The 17,158-nt window shown below is 38.7% G+C and overlaps 1 pseudogene; it reads left to right on the top strand.

Annotated features, from left to right (window-relative positions):
* Positions 1-14,748: 14,748 nt before the first annotated feature.
* Positions 14,749-15,886, top strand: LOC131410517 (craniofacial development protein 1-like; annotated as a pseudogene).
* Positions 15,887-17,158: the final 1,272 nt, after the last annotated feature.

The raw sequence follows: 17,158 nt of genomic DNA, 5'->3' as shown, positions 1-17,158 counted from the left end.
AAGAAAACCAAAGAACAATTGATTGAAATGCTTTCACAGAAAATACATCACTATTAGGAAAGCCTATATATAGAATTTAAATTTTCTTTGGTTCCTTTTGGATTTCAACTTAAAATGACCAGTAAGTTTTATCAGAGAAAAGAGCAATACATCACCATGGTGCCTGTCTTGGACATTCTTAAAAGCAAATTGCAGCATTTGCTGGTCTTGGAATGACCTCCCTCCTGCCTCTGAAGAGCCAGAATGTATATCTGATCCCTTTCGAGAGATCTCTGAGAAAAATAGAAAATTCTCATCACAACTGTCAAGACTTGGAGAAGAGCACTCCATTCTGTATTCATGCAGGAAACTAAAACACAGTGTGCCATCCTTAGTCCCTATGACACTGAGCGTTACGGTCTTTAGGCTGGGTGGAGGGGATAGTGGGAAGAGTTGAAAGAGAATATGACTGCAGAAGCAGTCAGGTTTCAATTGTTGAATCAAGACCCATTGTCTTGCCTCACTTAAACATCATAGAATTTTTTAACTGGAAAGCCCTTAGGGGATCACTAATTCAGCAGTTGAATCGAAGTGTAGAAAGTAATTTATTACAAATAATTAGAGTGCAGTTTGTGAATGATTGACTGATTGATTGGTTGATTACTAAATTCTGGTGGATTCAAAGTTCTTATCCTACAGTGGTTCTTAAAGTGTGGTTCCAGGATCAGCAGCAGCAGCAGCATCACTTGGGAACTTAACAGAAATGCAGTCTTTAACTCCCACCCTAGACCTGCTGAATCAGAAACTCTAGGGTGGGGCCTGGCAACCTGTGATTAACAGGCACTGGAGGTTATTCTGATGCCCACTCCAGTTTGAGAACCACTGTTAAAATAGCATTAATTTAACTCACCTGGCATCCAGGTGTGGTTTATCAAGGGAAAATGAAAAGGGTGAACTTGTATATAACTAGTGCCCAGGGAATGGGGCACAGAGAGCTATGCATATGCACATGTAATTCTTAGGTGTCCCATGTTAAAGAAAAAATTATTCATACCACTTGTTAAAAAGAAGGCTTTATTCAAGGGGACTACTACAATGGGGTTTGTAGTAAGGGAGAGAAATCTCACTCAACTCTGAATACAACAAGGACAAGTGGAGATTTATAGCTGAAGAGCAGGGTGGAAATCAGCATATGGAAAATTGCTAAGATAAAACATCAAGGCTAATGGGATTCTTGCTAGACCGACTTAACAGGATTCTTGCTGAAGGCAAGCCAGAGTGATAAGATATCGAGGGTGGGGGATGAGGAATTTGATCAGATACGGTGGGTGGGGGATTTCCCACTAAATTGACCCAGCAGGACTCTTGCTAAAACTGGACTAACGGCTCAAGGATAGAGCCCAAGGTCAGGGCCTTGAGAGTTTAGACAAGACAGACTAGAGTTAGGTCAAGGAGAGAGTCTTTGTCACCCATTAGGTTAAAAGGTGACCTCTCTTGACCCATTTTACAGATGAGGAGCCTGAGGTGCAGAGGGGTTAAAGGACTTACCCACACAGCGTGGACACTAAAAGGCAGGGCAGACATGGGTCCCAGCCTGCTCAGAGACCACCAGCTCAGAATGTTCTAAAACTACACACCACAAAGTCTGGAAGAGGATGACGGCTGCTAGAGGTGGAATGCAAGCTCCTTCTCAAGAGAGATAAGGCCCAGTCCAGAGCTCGGACTTGGAATTCACCCATTAGCAAAACCTTTTGGAGATAAAATTTTTTTAAAAAGCAATTTTTTAAAAAAATTTTGGTGAGGACAATTTTAGAAAGTAACATCTACTATGACCATAATTTCGTAAAAGAAATGACATTTTGTACACAAAAAAAATGTTAGGTGTAATCTTAAAGAACAGATTTTTTAAAAATATTAAATAAATTTGGCTTTATTTTTCTTAAAAAGGCTTTTACTGTGTGTTTTCCTCTTATTTCCCCAAAGAGCGGTAAAACTTTGTGAACAGATTCTCATTTGAGGTTCATATAAGCAAAGTCTCGTATGAAGCTCAAATGCTCTGCTTTAGACCTCTGACTAACAGGGGCCCTGATTGCCTGCCTCACCCTGCAAGGTGCCATCACCAACTAGGCATTTGATAAATGTTCTTTGATGATAAAAATGATGAGGACAGAATGGATTTATAATATTTATTACAGTCGGGAAACTACATGCTGGAAGTACAGAGGACTTAAATTGCTTTTCCAAGGTCACGTCACCAGTTATAAAAAAAGCTGGTGTTGGAATTGAAATCTTCTATCTCCTGGTTCAGAATCCTTCTCCCTTAGACCACACTGACGTTGATAAAGAAAGTCTAATAGGATGTCTCTTATTTGCTTGAGGGAACATATTAACTTACCCTGGCAAGAAAGATATGATGAAATCAAATGTCGGGATTTATTGCAAGATATAAAGATAACATCAACCCAAGAGATCTCAGAAAATTTGGGGATGTGAAGTTCAAGTAGTGAAAAGGCAGCATAAGGAGGAGTGGAGTTTGGGGGAGGGAACCAGGAATGTTTTTCTATGACAAAACACAGCTGGTGGAGTGCCCAGGCTGCAGTTATGCAGATGCTAATCAATTTCTGGAGTTCCAAACTCGTAAGGCTTGTTAGACAGGCTTTAAACCAAGAGGAGAGGGAGAAGGAGCATCCATTTAACTCAGCTATCACCAGATATATTTATGATGTAGAATACTAGACTCAGAGTGGTCAGTGGAAAATAGCATTGAAAAATTAAACTTTGGTGTGCACATCAATGAATTACCTTTATATATTATATTTCTGGTGTGTTAAAATATGGGGTAACCATATTGACGTCTCAGATGAGTTTAACTATGCAAAAAAAAGGAAGAGGAAGTGAATTTACCATGGCAAACGGTTTGAAATAACTTGTGGTGAAAACCAGAAGGCTTCCTACCACCAAAATCTGTTATAGAAAGTGAGCCAGGTAAATAATAAAACTATACTTTAAATTTTTGCTGCATGAAAGGTTCTACAGCAATATCTACTGTGTGTTATGGACACTGACAACCGTGTAAGATTCGAGTTCTCTGAATTGTTGAGCATCTGTCTTCAGAGCGATTTTTAGTTTCTAAGAACATAACATACGGCAGGAAGCAGAGAAATCAACCAGAAGTAAGGTTTTCATGTGCCGCAAAGATCTTATGAGATAAAGTGGACGTATCTCTAAAGATACTTGTAAGAAGTGCCTTCTGAGCTGGCTGCTCATAACTGCTCCCCCGGTATGCCCCCAGCTGTATGTACCTGCTGTGTGAAGTTCCTCTCAGCCTCTGGGATGTATTCAAGTTCAAATGCAGCTTCCTTTCTCCTGCTGGTAACAATCAGAGAAGCCTATTTCCTGTTAGCAGTTCCTAGCTTCCCTCCACATTTCATGGCGTTCTTGATGAATTAACCTTGCCCTAAATTAATTAGCCAGCAGGTTCTCCCTGTAAGGCCTCCTAGTTTGGTCACTAGATGGTTCAGATATAAGAATGTTGCAATACAGTGCAAAAAACTTCACAGTCCAAAGTATCTTTGAGCTTTAAGACTTGGTTTTTGTATGTTTTGTTTTGTTTTTGCACAGAGAAATTCTCTTTGTTTACTGTGGTTTTCAGCCCATTAAATGTGCTCATTATGGAGATTTTTCTCATTATTTCTGAGATTGAAATACTAGCCTGTGCCACATACTTGCCTAGGTGTGGTCTTGGGGAAAACTGGTGTTAAAGCTGGAAAAATAGCAGTCACAGTGAGGCCTGAGAGGTGGCGAGAGGAGTAGGGTGGGGAGCAGCCCCAGTCAGGACTGTTACACACAAAGGGGACAATATTGACTGTGAAGCTGTGGGTGGCATTATAACCCTATTCCTCCTTCAGGGGGGCACTATCAATAACGCCTTGGTCACCACCTCCAGCTCAGCTTTATTCCTCTAAGAATAATCAGTCAGTTCACTGATCATGGCAGTGTAATGACATTCAAATTCAGAACAGTAAAACTACTGTTTAACATAAGGAAAATGTAAGAAATGAAAATTAGGCCATGATACCATATTTTGACTTACTTGATTAGCTAGTAGAAGGTTTGAAACAGGCGTTCTCATACATGACTGGTGGTACAAGCTCCTGAAAATTTTGAGAATGTAGATCAATAATGTACTCATTTGCTAGGGCTGCCATAACAAAGCACTATAGACCAGGTAGTTCAAACAACAGACGTGTATTTTCCCACAATTCTGGAGGTTAGAAGTCCAAGATTAAGGTGTAGGCAGGGTTGTTTTCTTCTGAGGCCTCCCTCCTTGGCTTGCAGATGATCATCTTCTCTCTGTTTCTTTCCATGGTCTTTCCATTGTACATATCTGTGTCTAAATTTTCTCTTCTTCTTCTTCTTTTTTTTTTTTTGTGAGGAAGATCAGCCCTGAGCTAACATCCATGCTAATCCTCCTCTTTTTTTTTTGCTGAGGAAGACCAGCTCTGAGCTAACATCTATTGCCAATCCTCCTCCTTTTTTCCCCCCAAAGCCGCAGTAGATAGTTGTATGTCATAGTTGCATATCCTTCTAGTTGCTCTATGTGGGACTGGGCCTCAGCATGGCCGGAGAAGCGGTGTGTCGGTGCGCGACCGGGATCTGAACCCAGGCCGCCAGTAGCGGAGTGCACGCACTTAACTGCTAAGCCACGGGGCCGGCCCCAAATTTCCTCTTCTTATAAGGACATCAGTCAGATTAGATTAGGGCCCTCTCTAATGACCTCATTTTAACTTAATTACCTCTTTAAAGACCCTATCTCCAAATATAGTAATATTCTGAGGCACTGGGGGTTAAGACTTCAACAAATAGACTTAAAAAAGGATATTTTACTGAGTCACTCTGTTTTTAGGAAGCTATACTAAAGAAATAAATACAATTCCTCAAATTATAGGATCAATCATTACCTTTTTATAACCTGCTTTTTTATTCATTATATATTTTGAACATTTCTTTATGTATTTAAACACCTACAACATCAATTTTAATCACTACCTTGTATTCTAGCATACAGACACATCATAATTTATGTAACAATTCTCCTATTTTTAATTTTTTGAATAAAAAATATATTCATACGGTTCAAAAATCAGGACAGTGTAAAAAAGGTAAACACTGAGAAGTCTCACTCCCATCCTTCCCTCCACCCCCGTTTCCTCATAGGTAACCCCTTTTATTAGTTTATGTATCCTTCCAGTGTTTTCTTATGCAAATAAAAGCAAATGCAAATATACATTCTTATTTCCTTCCCCTGCTTTCTTACACAAAAGGGAACACACTATTTACATTGCACTGCACCTTACTTTTTTTTTACTTAATATATTTCTGGAGCTTCTCCATTATCAGTGGCTCAAAAGCATCCTCGTTCTCCCCTACGGCCACAAAATGTACAATTGTGTGGATGAACCATAGTTTATTTAACCAGTGTCCTCTATAGAAGGTTGTTTCTCATCTTTTTCTGTGACGAACAGAGGGACAAAGAATAAACTTATACATATGTCATTTCCTGCAAGTACAGGTGTATTGCTAAGATAAATTCCTAGGAGTGTGATTGCTGAGTCAAAATGCATCTGTAATTTTGATAGACACTGCCAAGTTGCCCTGCATACCGGCTGCACCATTTTGTAGTCCCACCAGCAGTGGACAGTGACTAATTCTTCACAGCCTCCCTAGCAGGAGGAGTTGCAAACTTTTGGATGTTTATCAATATCAAATGGCTCATTTTTGAACTTTTAAGTTGTTTTTGCTTTTACTATGCTTAGCAACACTAAAATTAATATCCTTATAGCTACATCTTTGCTCATATTTTAATTATTTCCTTAAAGTACATTTCTCAAAGTTGATTATGTTGTTCCAGGAGTACTCGCATTTTTAGGGCTTTTGATCTATATTATCTATTTTGGGGATTCTCGAAATCTCATAGGCATTTAAGCATGGAGAGCACTCTCCACTCCTGTAATGTAATTAATGCTCTAAGCATATATCGCTAATAAACAAAACTTAGAAAATGTTTTCTTAAGCATTTAAACTTTGATTCTAAACTTGATTAATTAAAATCTCTTCAATGATTTAAAATTTAATTGCAAGTTTAATGTAATATGAAGGATTATCTAGAATATTTAAGTGTCCTCAACAGCAGTAATAATAAAACTTATACTTACTACTTTAAAATAGCAACACCGTGAGTTTAATTCATGTTTAAAAATTATCTGTATACTTGTTATTATCCCTTCCTAAAGTTATAATAATACTAATTTCTATACTTTGCCAGGATTATACTTTTCTGGTAATTTTATGAGATTCAAAAGTAAAAGAAAAAAGACTTCTCCAGACCAGGTTAGAGAGCCTGGGTTGTCAATTTAGTTGACCTGGAGTTGCATTTTCCAAGGTGATCCAAACCTGAATCATCAATCATCAAGATATCTCTCCCTCCTCCTCCTTTTTTAAAATAGACTTTATTTTTTAGAGCAGTTTTAGGTTTACAGCAAAATTGAGCAGAAAGTACAGAGTTCCCACATACCCTCTGTCCCCACGATTGCACAGCTTCCCCCACTATCCACATCCCCCCACCAGAGTGGTACATTTGTTACAATTGATGAGCCTACATTGACACATCATTATCGCCCAAAGTCCATAGTTTACATTAGGATTCACTCTTGGTGTTGTGTATACTATGGGTTTGGAGAAATTTATAATGGCAGGTGTCCACCATTTTAGTATCATACAGAGTAGTTTCACTGCCCTAAAAATCCTGTGTTCTGCCTGTTCATCCCGCCCTCCCACCTAACTCTTGGTAACCACTGATCTTTTTACTGTCTCCATAGTTTTGCCTTTTCCAGAATGTCCTATAGTTGGAATCATACAGTACATAGCCTTTTCAGACTGGCTTCTTTCACTTAACAATATGCATTTAAGGTTCCTCCATGTCTTTTCATGGCTTGATAGGTCATTTGTTTTTAGCAATGAATAATATTCCATTGTTTGGATGTACCACAGTTTATTTATCCATTCACCTACTAAAGAACATTTTGGTTGCTTCCAAGTTTTGGCAGTTATGAATATAGCTACTGTAACATCTATGTGCAGATTTTTGTGGACATACATTTTCAATTCATTTGGATAAATACCAAGAAGCACAACTGCTGGATTGTGTGGTAAGAGTATGTTTAATTTCATAAGAAACCGCCAATCTGTGTTCCAAAGTGGCTATACCTTTTTGCATTCCTATCAGCAATGAATGAGAGTTCCTGTTGCTCCGCATCCTCACCAGCATTTGTTGTTGTCAGTGTTCTGGATTTTGGCCATTCTAACAGATGTGTATTAGTAGCTCATTGTTGTTTTAATTTGCAGTTCGTTGATGACATATGATGTTGAACATCTTTTCGTATGCTTATTTTTCATCTGTATATCTTTTTTTGTAAAGTGGGCCCCCTTTTTATAGTTAGGTTTTACTCATATCAAGGGGACTTTTGTGTGTGTGTGTGTGTGTGCACGCGTGTGAGGAAGATCAGCCCTGAGCTAACATCCATGCCAATCCTCCTCTTTGTGCTGAGGAAGACTGGCCCTGAGCTAACATCCATGCCGATCTTCCTCCATTTTATGTGGGACACCGCCACAGCATGGCCTGACAAGCGGTGTGTTGGTGCTCGCCCAGGATCCGAACCCAGGCCGCCAGCAGCGGAGCACGCGCATTTAACCTCTAGGCCACCAGTCGGGTCAAGGGGACTTGTTATGTCCACATTTTCAGGTAGATTTTAGTTTCTTGAAAGATGATCTTTTTTTCCTGAAATCACATATTCTTTTTCATTTGCTTGCCAGCATTATATAAACCAATATCATGTCCCTATTAAGTATTGACCTGGTCTTCTAGCACTATTAGGAAACCATATAAGCATTACTAGCCCTGGAAGCAATAGGCTCTTTAAAGGTTCATCTCCATGGAGACAAGGGACAGAGATTGTACTGCCAGCCTCCCTCTTTAGAACAAGTGGCTAATCCATCATCTTTCCACCTCTCTTGGACTCTCTTCTGCTAGTTCTTTCTATCCTTGGTAGAGTTCCTAGTTTTTTTCATTATTATCTGGCTATCTCACAGTTCCATGACTTTCCTTTTCCCTTCTTAATCAAATGAAGAAAAATGCATACCATATTTTATCACATATAAGATGCTATTGATTGTCAGCTGCTCCATTATTTTATACACATACATCTAAGAAAGAAAAAGCTAATTATGACACAATGCCTTAACAGTAGTTTTATATGATTTAGGCATCAGTTAAACTAGCCTCTCATTGCTCTGAAATGTCTTTTATTACAAGGAATTTGGCAATTTTTGTGCATTCAGTTGTATTTCTTGGTATGCAATAATCTTTTTGTATGTATCTTAGTAACAAAATATAGCATAGCCTTCTACTTGTGGGTATCTTTCTTTCTCAGTTTCCATAAAGCACTTAGTTGTTGCATTTTGAAAGAAAATATGGAAAATTTGCTGACATTCTTCTGAAGATGAAGCCTTCATTAGTATCAAATGCACATTCCACTGCTCTATTTCATTGCCTTTCTGTGTACACAATACCTCATTCTAATGCCAAAATTACAGAAGAAACTTTTTTTTTAGACATTTCAAATGGCAGTTAAATTCAACCTACAAAATACCAACAATGCACATTACTCAACTGAAATGAAAATATTATGAACAGCTGTGACCAAGTATGAACACACAGCTCTTCACCAACAGCAATCAAAAAGGCCATCCTCTGGGGGCTGGCCCCGTGGCATAGCGGTTAAGTGCACACGCTCTGCTGCTAGTGGCCTGGGTTCAGATCCCGGGCGCCCACCGACACACTGCTTGTCAGGCCATGTTGTGGTGGCGTCCCATATAAAGTGGAGGAAGATGGGCACGGATATTAGCTCAGGGCCAGTCTTCCTCAGCAAAAAGAGGAGGATTGGCATGGATGTTAGCTCCGGGCTGACATTCCTCACAAATAAAAAAGGCCATCCTCTGTAGAAGCACAATTTCAGAGATGTTAAAATGTAAAAAAAAAAAAAAAAAAAGCTGTCTTAGAATCAATAAAAATGTATCTATAATTTATCAATTATCATATATTTATAGAAAAAAACAAAGAACACTCACAAATATCAACATTCTCCTATTTGTTAAAAACACGTTTTAAAAAATTAAGTGTACTGTATTGTCTTCACCTTATTTAGGTCACAATGTCCTTTTAATACAGTATATGTAGACTTTTCCTGTTTTGAGTATCATTACAGGCTCATGGATTTTCACAGATGCAACTCATGTTAATTAGCCATAATTATCTTTCTTTTTTTTCTGAATGCTCAAATTGACACAAGTTGACCAGGCTTACCTCTAAGTTGACTCCGTTGTCCTTTCAACGTTATCCTGACATTTTTAAAACATCCTTGTTTTACGAAAACAGCAAGATATATTAAGCCTATCTTAATCTTTCTCTCTATTGTAAGACATGGAATTAGCTACTTTTAATGGCTGCTAAAATCAGATCAAAACCTGAGCACACACTAGGGTTAAAAATTAGATTGTTTCATGTTAGTACTGGTGTAGCCAGGATGATAACAATGCTAGGCCATTTTGATGTCAGAGCTGGAAAAGGTATTTCTCTTGAAAATCTTGAATTTACATTGATTTCTCTACTTTAGCAGTAATATTCCAATCTAACTCTAAATCCCTCTAAATTCTGATCCAATAAACAAATTTTTAATTCGTTTTCTATACAATATACCTACTTAAATGTTTAACCTTTTACTTAACCAAGATTTTATCATCCTCTTTTATAATCCTTATATATCTCATCAGTCACCAATCTGCAGTAACTTTATTGACACTGCTAAATTTCCTCCAAGAAATTTTGTATAATTTTCCACTCTCTACACTCATGCTCATAGCAGCATTAGTCATAATAGCCAAAAAGTGGAAGCAAACCAAGTGTCCATTGACAGATGAATGGACAAACAAAATGTGTTATATACATAAAATGGTATATTATTCAGCCTTTGAAAGGTAGGAAATTCTGACACATGCTACAACATAGATATATCTTGAGGACATTATGCTAAGTGAAACAAGCTAGTCACAAAAAGACAAATACTGTATAATTCCACTTATATAAGTTACCTAGAGTAGTCAAATTTATAGAGACAGAAAGCAGAATGGTGGTTGCCAGAGGCTGGATATGGAGGGAATGGGGAGCTGTTGTTTAATAGGTACAGAGTTTTAGTTTTGTAAGATGAAAAGCATTCTGGAGATTGGTTACACAACAATGTAAATGTACTTAACTATTCTTAACTGTTGAACTGTACACTTAAAAATAGTTAAGATGGTAAATTTTATGTTAGAGTATTTTACCACAGTTAAAAATTTTTTAAAATTTACACTTTCACCAGTAGGGTATGGCAGTACTTATTTCTCCTAAAATTATTTTTCAATGGAAAAAGCAGCTAGCTTTATTCTTCAAAATTTAATGAAATTAACTGGAAGAATTAATAACACTTAACAATATATTAATATCACTTTTAGTAAATTTTGCAATGGAGAGTGAAAAATCCTCTAAGAATGAGCTCTGAACCTGGAGGTCCATGGATTTTTAGATCTATAAATGGGTTGCAGAACCACTGAGATTGTGTGTAAAATTGCATGGGTGTTCATATGTGTTTTCTTTTCCGCTGGAAAGAGAATCTATAGCTTTCATCAAATTCCCCAGGGCCAGCCCCGTGGCTTAGCGGTTAGGTGCGCGCGCTCCGCTGCTGGCGGCCCGGGTTCGGATCCCAGGCGCGCACCGATGCGCCGCTTCTCTGGCCATGCTGAGGCCGCGTCCCACATACAGCAACTGGAAGGATGTGCAGCTGTGACATACAACTATCTACTGGGGCTTTGGGGGAAAAATAAATAAATAAATAAATAAAATTATAAAAAAAAAAAAATTCCCCAAAATTTATGTGACTCTAAAAGAAGCTAAAAACCATTATTCTACAGAAATGGAAATCTTCAGAAGTACCAGAATTAAGATTTAAAAATAACTTAAAATGCTATCAAAATAGGCCTAATCTAACAATTTAACAGATAAAAGTAAAATTCTGTTTTTATGTTCAAAAAATTAATTTCTCGGGGCCGGCCCCGTGGCTTAGTAGTTAAGTGCGCGGGCTCCGCTGCTGGCGGCCCGGGGTTCAGATCCCCGGCGTGCACGGACGCACCGCTTCTCTGGCCATGCTGAGGCCGCGTCCCACATACAGCAACTAGAAGGATGTGCAGCTATGACATACAACAATCTACTGGGGCTTTGGAGGGAAAAAATAAATAAATAAAATCTTTAAAAAAAAAAAAATTAATTTCTCAAGTGGAACATTGTCTTAACAGACTTTGTGTAAAAACTTCTGGAGCAGTGAGAGAGAGCTTCTCGACCTTAGCTGCACATCAGAATTACCTGCAGTTCTATTCAAACATACAGATGCCTGGGCTCCTCCACTGAAGAGTCTAATCCAGTAGGTCTGCAGTAGGCCCTGATATCTATATTTTTCTTAAGTTCAACAGTTGTTTCTAACACCTGGCCAGGGTTAAGCATTGTGGTTTTAGACAGCTTAAGTCTGAATCCCCACACCCATGCTCACTAGCTGGGGGACTCTGCTAGCATCAGATTATTCATCTATAAAATGGGAGTATAGGGGCCTGCCCAGTGGTGCAGCAGTTAAGTGCACGTGCTCCACTTTGGCAGCCCGAGGGTTTGCAGGTCGGATCCCGGGCGTGCACCAACGCACCACTTGTCAAGCCATGCTGTGGCGGCGTCCCATATAAAGTAGAGGAAGATGGGCATGGTTGTTAGCCCAGGGCCAATCTTCCTCGGCAAAAAGAGGAGGATTGGCATTGGATGTTAGCTCGGGGCTAATCTTCCTCACAAAAAAATAAAATAAAATAAAATGGGAGTATAATTGTACCTAATTTCACCATGTTATTATGAAGATAAAATGAGTCGAAGTCTTAATAAGGTTGAAGTCTTAATAAGGTTGCCAGATTTAGCAAATAAAACTACAAGACACACAGCTAAATTTAAATTTTAGATAGACAATGAATAATTTTTTAGTATAAGTATATTCATGCAATATTTGGGACATGCTTATACTGAAATATTATTCGTTGCTTATCTGAAACTCCAATTTAACTCAATATCTTGTATTTTATCTGACAACTCTACGTCTTAGGCATAGTAGGAACTCGATAAATATTAACAAAACCCAGTAACAGTCCCAAACTCCAGCCTCTACATGAGCCCCCAATATGAGGCAAGTTGCTTAGACAGATAGATAGATAGATAGATAGATAGATAGATAGGTAGATAGAAGTGGTTTTAGGCTAAATTGATAGTGAAGTCCAGACCAAGGGAACTGAGGGTCTCACTTCCTTCCACTGTAGTCTAATTAAGCTGGAGAAAAGAATGGGGAGACTGGAGAATGAAAAGCTGTGACTTCAGGGTGATAGAACAGCTTCCTTTAAAGAATGGAAGACTTTAAGTGAAAGAATCACTTAGATTTTTTGAGAGTTGTACCAGAGCAAAGAGCAGTGCATCAGTGCGCACCCGGGATCCGAACTTGTGAACCCCAGGCTGCCGCAGCGGTGGAGCACACGCACTTAACTGCTTGCGCCAGTGGGCTGGCCTCCAATCAGACCTATTTCTGATGCATCTTTGCATACTGGTCTAACTTCCCATTCTCATCACTGCCAAGCCAACCACCAACTCTATCCAGCCCAGCTGCTCTCACAACCTGTTAATAGAATAGTTATAATGGCCCTTTTATACATCCTATCCAAACTCACTCCAATCCTCTACTTTGGCACATTCATTCTAGGATTTTTCCATTGCAATTTTAAATGTGCTAATTTTTATATTAAAAATTATTCTACTCATCCATAAGATGCAAATATTTTACAAATTTTTTGCAATTGAAATATTGGGACTATATTGATCCATTGCTATTTCTTAAGTGGTGCCTCTGAGCAGAAAAGTTTCATGCTTTAATTAATTGAGCTGACACTTTTATAGCACATTAATTGAGCTTACGCATTTATATCATGTATTAAATATGCACATTAAATACATTTATAATATATTTCCAGTTGGCCAATCCGTGTCTTTTGCCTTTCGCTTTTTTTTTTCCTGCTGAGGAAGATTAGCCCTGAGCTAACATCTGTTGCCAATCTTCCTCCTTTTTTTTTTTTTTTTTTGCTTGAGTAAGGCTAGCTCTGAGCTAACATCTGTGACAATCCTCCTCTACTTTATGTGTGGGTTGCTGCCACAGCATGACTGATGAGTGGTGTAGGTCCGCACCCAGAACCCGAATGTGCAAACCCGGGCCACCAAAGCAGAGTGCACTAAACTTAATGACTATGCCATGGGGCCAGCCCCACCTTTCACTTTTTTTTTTTTGCTGTACTTGTTTTCCCCTTGTAACTATAGAACATACGTGAATACTTTCCTTAGGTAAATGCTTGGACTTAAGTTGTGATTAAGAGGAGAAAGACCATCTCCCCTATACGACTTGCTCAGTAAACATTTATTGAACGTCTGCATGAGTCAGGCAGCATGCTACGTACTGAGGATACAAAAATGGGCACATCATGTCTATTTTATCTACAAGAAACTTTGGTGCAGTGGTTCTCATATCCTAGTGTTCTCGGGGGGTCACATTAGGGTATTAGTTGAAATGCAGATTCCAGAGTTCTCATCTACCTCAATTTAAAAAGTTTGGGGTGGGGCCTATGAATCTGCATTTTTGTAAATCTTCCTAGTGATTCTGATGCAGGTAGTCCATTGATAACACTTTTAAAACACCACATTAAATTCTACTGAATGTTTTGTATTTGTGCCTGTGGTTCTGTACTGTTATCATGAAGTTTTTTTTAATGCTATTTAAAGGCAAATGTTATTTAACAAGTTTCCTTTTCCATAAATATTTTTTCTCTCTATCATTTTTAAATGTGAACTCTTCTCATATTCAGAGATTACCAGTTAAGTATAAGAAGGTTTAAAGTATGAGCACTTTGCTAAAAACCTAGAAATTTATCATATATTTTCCTTATTTTTTTCCCATCATTAAACCATAAAATTAAACAACTTATAACACTATTACAACAATGTTATCACTTAGTAAAAGTTCAGATTTCCAAGTTTGCTACTCTGAGTCTGTTTCTCTTCATAGATACTTTTCCTGCAAGTAGGGTCTCTTGCTTCTAGGAAGAAAGAAACATTTTGTTTTTCTAGTCCAACTAAAGGCCCCAATTATGATTTACTTGAGACACAGATTCTAGCCATATGCCCACTACTTTGAAAGAGACTATGAAAATAAGTTTGAACAAAGCAAAACATTAAATAACCTCACCAAGTAAGTTTGTAGAGCCCTATTCATACAGGTAGAATTTGGTATTTTTCTCACTAATGCTTAAGTTTGGTCAGCAGAGTGCCCCCAGCCCCAATCCCAGCTCACTGTGGAGTCTCTCTTACAACCAGGCTGATAATGGCCTCCAGACTACTTCCTTCGTTGCATACCATTTTTGCATTTCAGCTGCAAGCTGCTTGGTCTTTTAAAGTCAATTAGACACACTGCGGGGCCGCCCCAGCCGCTGCCGCCCCTCAATGGTCTCTCTCTAGAGCTTTGCAGCTGGGGGCACCCGCTTCGGTTCTGTGGTTCGGCCGACCCCGCGCGGCAACGCCATGGAGGAATTCGACCCTGAAGACTTCTCCAGCTCGGAGGAGGACGAGGACTACGTGCCGTCGGGTGGAGAGTATAGTGAAGATGATGTAAATGAATTAGTGAAGGAAGATGAAGTGGATGGTGAAGAGCAGACACAGAAAACCAAAGGGAAAAAAAGAGAGGCTCAGAGCATTCCGGCCAGGAAGGGAAAACAAGGTGGCCTCTCGTTAGAAGAGGAAGAGGAGGATGCCAACGCGGAATCTGGAGGAAGTAGCAGTGAGGAGGAAAACACAGCTGCAGAACAGGAAGAAGGCATTGGGTCAGAGGATGCGAGGAAAAAGAAGGAGGATGAACTATGGGCCAGCTTCCTCAACGACGTAGGACCAAAATCAAAAGTGCCCCCGAGTACACAAGTTAAAAAAGGAGAGGAGACTGAAGAGACGAGTTCAAGTAAATTGTTGGTCAAAGCAGAAGAGCTAGAGAAATCTAAAGAAACAGAAAAAGTTAAAATCACCAAGGTGTTTGATTTTGCTGGTGAAGAACTCAGGGTGACTAAGGAAGTGGATGCTACATCTAAAGAAGCCAAATCCTTCTTCAAGCAAAATGAGAAAAAAAACCCCACAGGCTAATGTCCCTGCAGCTCTGCCGTCACTCCCTGCTGGGTCAGGGTTAAAAAGATCAAGTGGCATGAGCAGCCTTTTGGGGAAATTTGGAGCCAAGAAGCAGAAGATGAGCACCCTAGAGAAGTCCAAACTGGACTGGGAGAGCTTCAAGGAGGAAGAGGGCATTAGTGAAGAATTAGCCATCCATAACCAAGGGAAGGAAGGGTACATTGAACGGAAAGCTTTTCTAGACCGAGTGGATCACAGGCAGTTTGAAATTGAGTGAGATCTCAGGCTGAGCAAAATGAAACCCTGATGTTGTGGGGGGAAATCAATAGCAGCTTAATCCTGTTTACAATGTGAGCTTTTTGTGCATCTGTGAAATGTTTCCGGTGTTTCTCATCAACTGTTTCCCGGCAAGGTCTTGTTTTCTACTTTGAATTTCTGTCTTTGTGTCTTGATTTCAGTGGTTTCATTCATTTTACTTTTAAAAGTTTGTTCTTTAAAAAACAATAAATAAATAAATAAATACAAGTTGGTCCTAAAATAAATAAATAAATAAATAAAGTCAATAAAAGGGATGCCTTAGCTCACCCTACAGAGAGGAAATCCATTCCCTTGTCTTACTTCTCTACAACCTCTGTCCATGCAGCTGAGGATATATATAGTTACTTGGCTGCCATATATTATATATATTATTATATATATAATATTGTCATATATATGTCAATTTTTTGAGTATTAAAAAAAAATCTCCATGGATTTGATGTTTCCTAATAAGCAGGAAACAATTATCTACATTATATTTAAATATAATAAAACAGTCCCACCACATCTCTCTTAAAATAGCTGTGATGCCTTTGAGCCAATTGGGATCTCAACAGAAAATCATACAAGAGCAATCATTTTTAAGAGTATATCCAGGGCCTGCCCTGTGGCTTAGCGGTTAAGTGCGCGCACTCCACTGCTGGCGGCCCGGGTTCGATCCCAGGCGCGCACTGACGTCACTGCTTCTCCGGCCATGCTCAGGCTGCGTCCCACATACAGCAACTAGAAGGATGTGCAGCTATGACATACAACTATCTACTGGGGCTTTGGGGGAAAAATAAATAAATAAAATTAAAAAAAAAAAAGGTTACTTTAAGAGTATATCCATATGCTCAACCAAAAAGAGATCTAAGAAGACAATATCTTATAAAACGAACAGTGTTGATTACTGAGGGACAATATATATAATTTCAGGAGCAAAAGATTAGGATATATTTAATTATTGCTTCCTAGAAAATGGTATATATTTAACCTCATATCTTGCTTACGTATTGTTTTCTTCTTAGTGTCTGACATTATCTTTCTGGGAAAAGGGTGTTTGGGGTTGTGAAGAGTGTTTCATGTCTTTAATATTGAAAGCTGGAAGAATTTCACTGGTTCAGTCTCTACTGACAGCAAATATATAAAAACACATCTCAGGGAAATTTTGCTGTTGAAGCCAACATGCCAGCCACAGACATTTTGCATTTTGAACTGATTGAGGAAAGGGGTGTGTTAGAAAAGGAGCAGGCAACCAGCAGAATAATATTCATGTAGTGGTTGCCAAGAACCATGCACTTTAATCTCTCCTCTTTTTTTCTAATATTAAAAAAATGGATTGTTTTTCTCTTAATAGAAAATATCACAATGCCTTTCACTTCTAATTTTTATTCAAGTTTTATTTCACTAAAATTTTTTCTCAACTGCAAAAATTTACCTTATACCATAATAAAGAGTGTGGAACTTAAATTTACATAATAAATTATCAACCATGCTTCT

The sequence above is a fragment of the Diceros bicornis genome, chromosome 10 (genome assembly GCF_020826845.1).
Source record: "Diceros bicornis minor isolate mBicDic1 chromosome 10, mDicBic1.mat.cur, whole genome shotgun sequence".
NCBI lineage: Eukaryota > Metazoa > Chordata > Mammalia > Perissodactyla > Rhinocerotidae > Diceros > Diceros bicornis.
The sequence above is the reverse complement of the archived record's forward strand: the minus strand, read 5'-3'. Positions and strand labels throughout refer to the sequence as shown.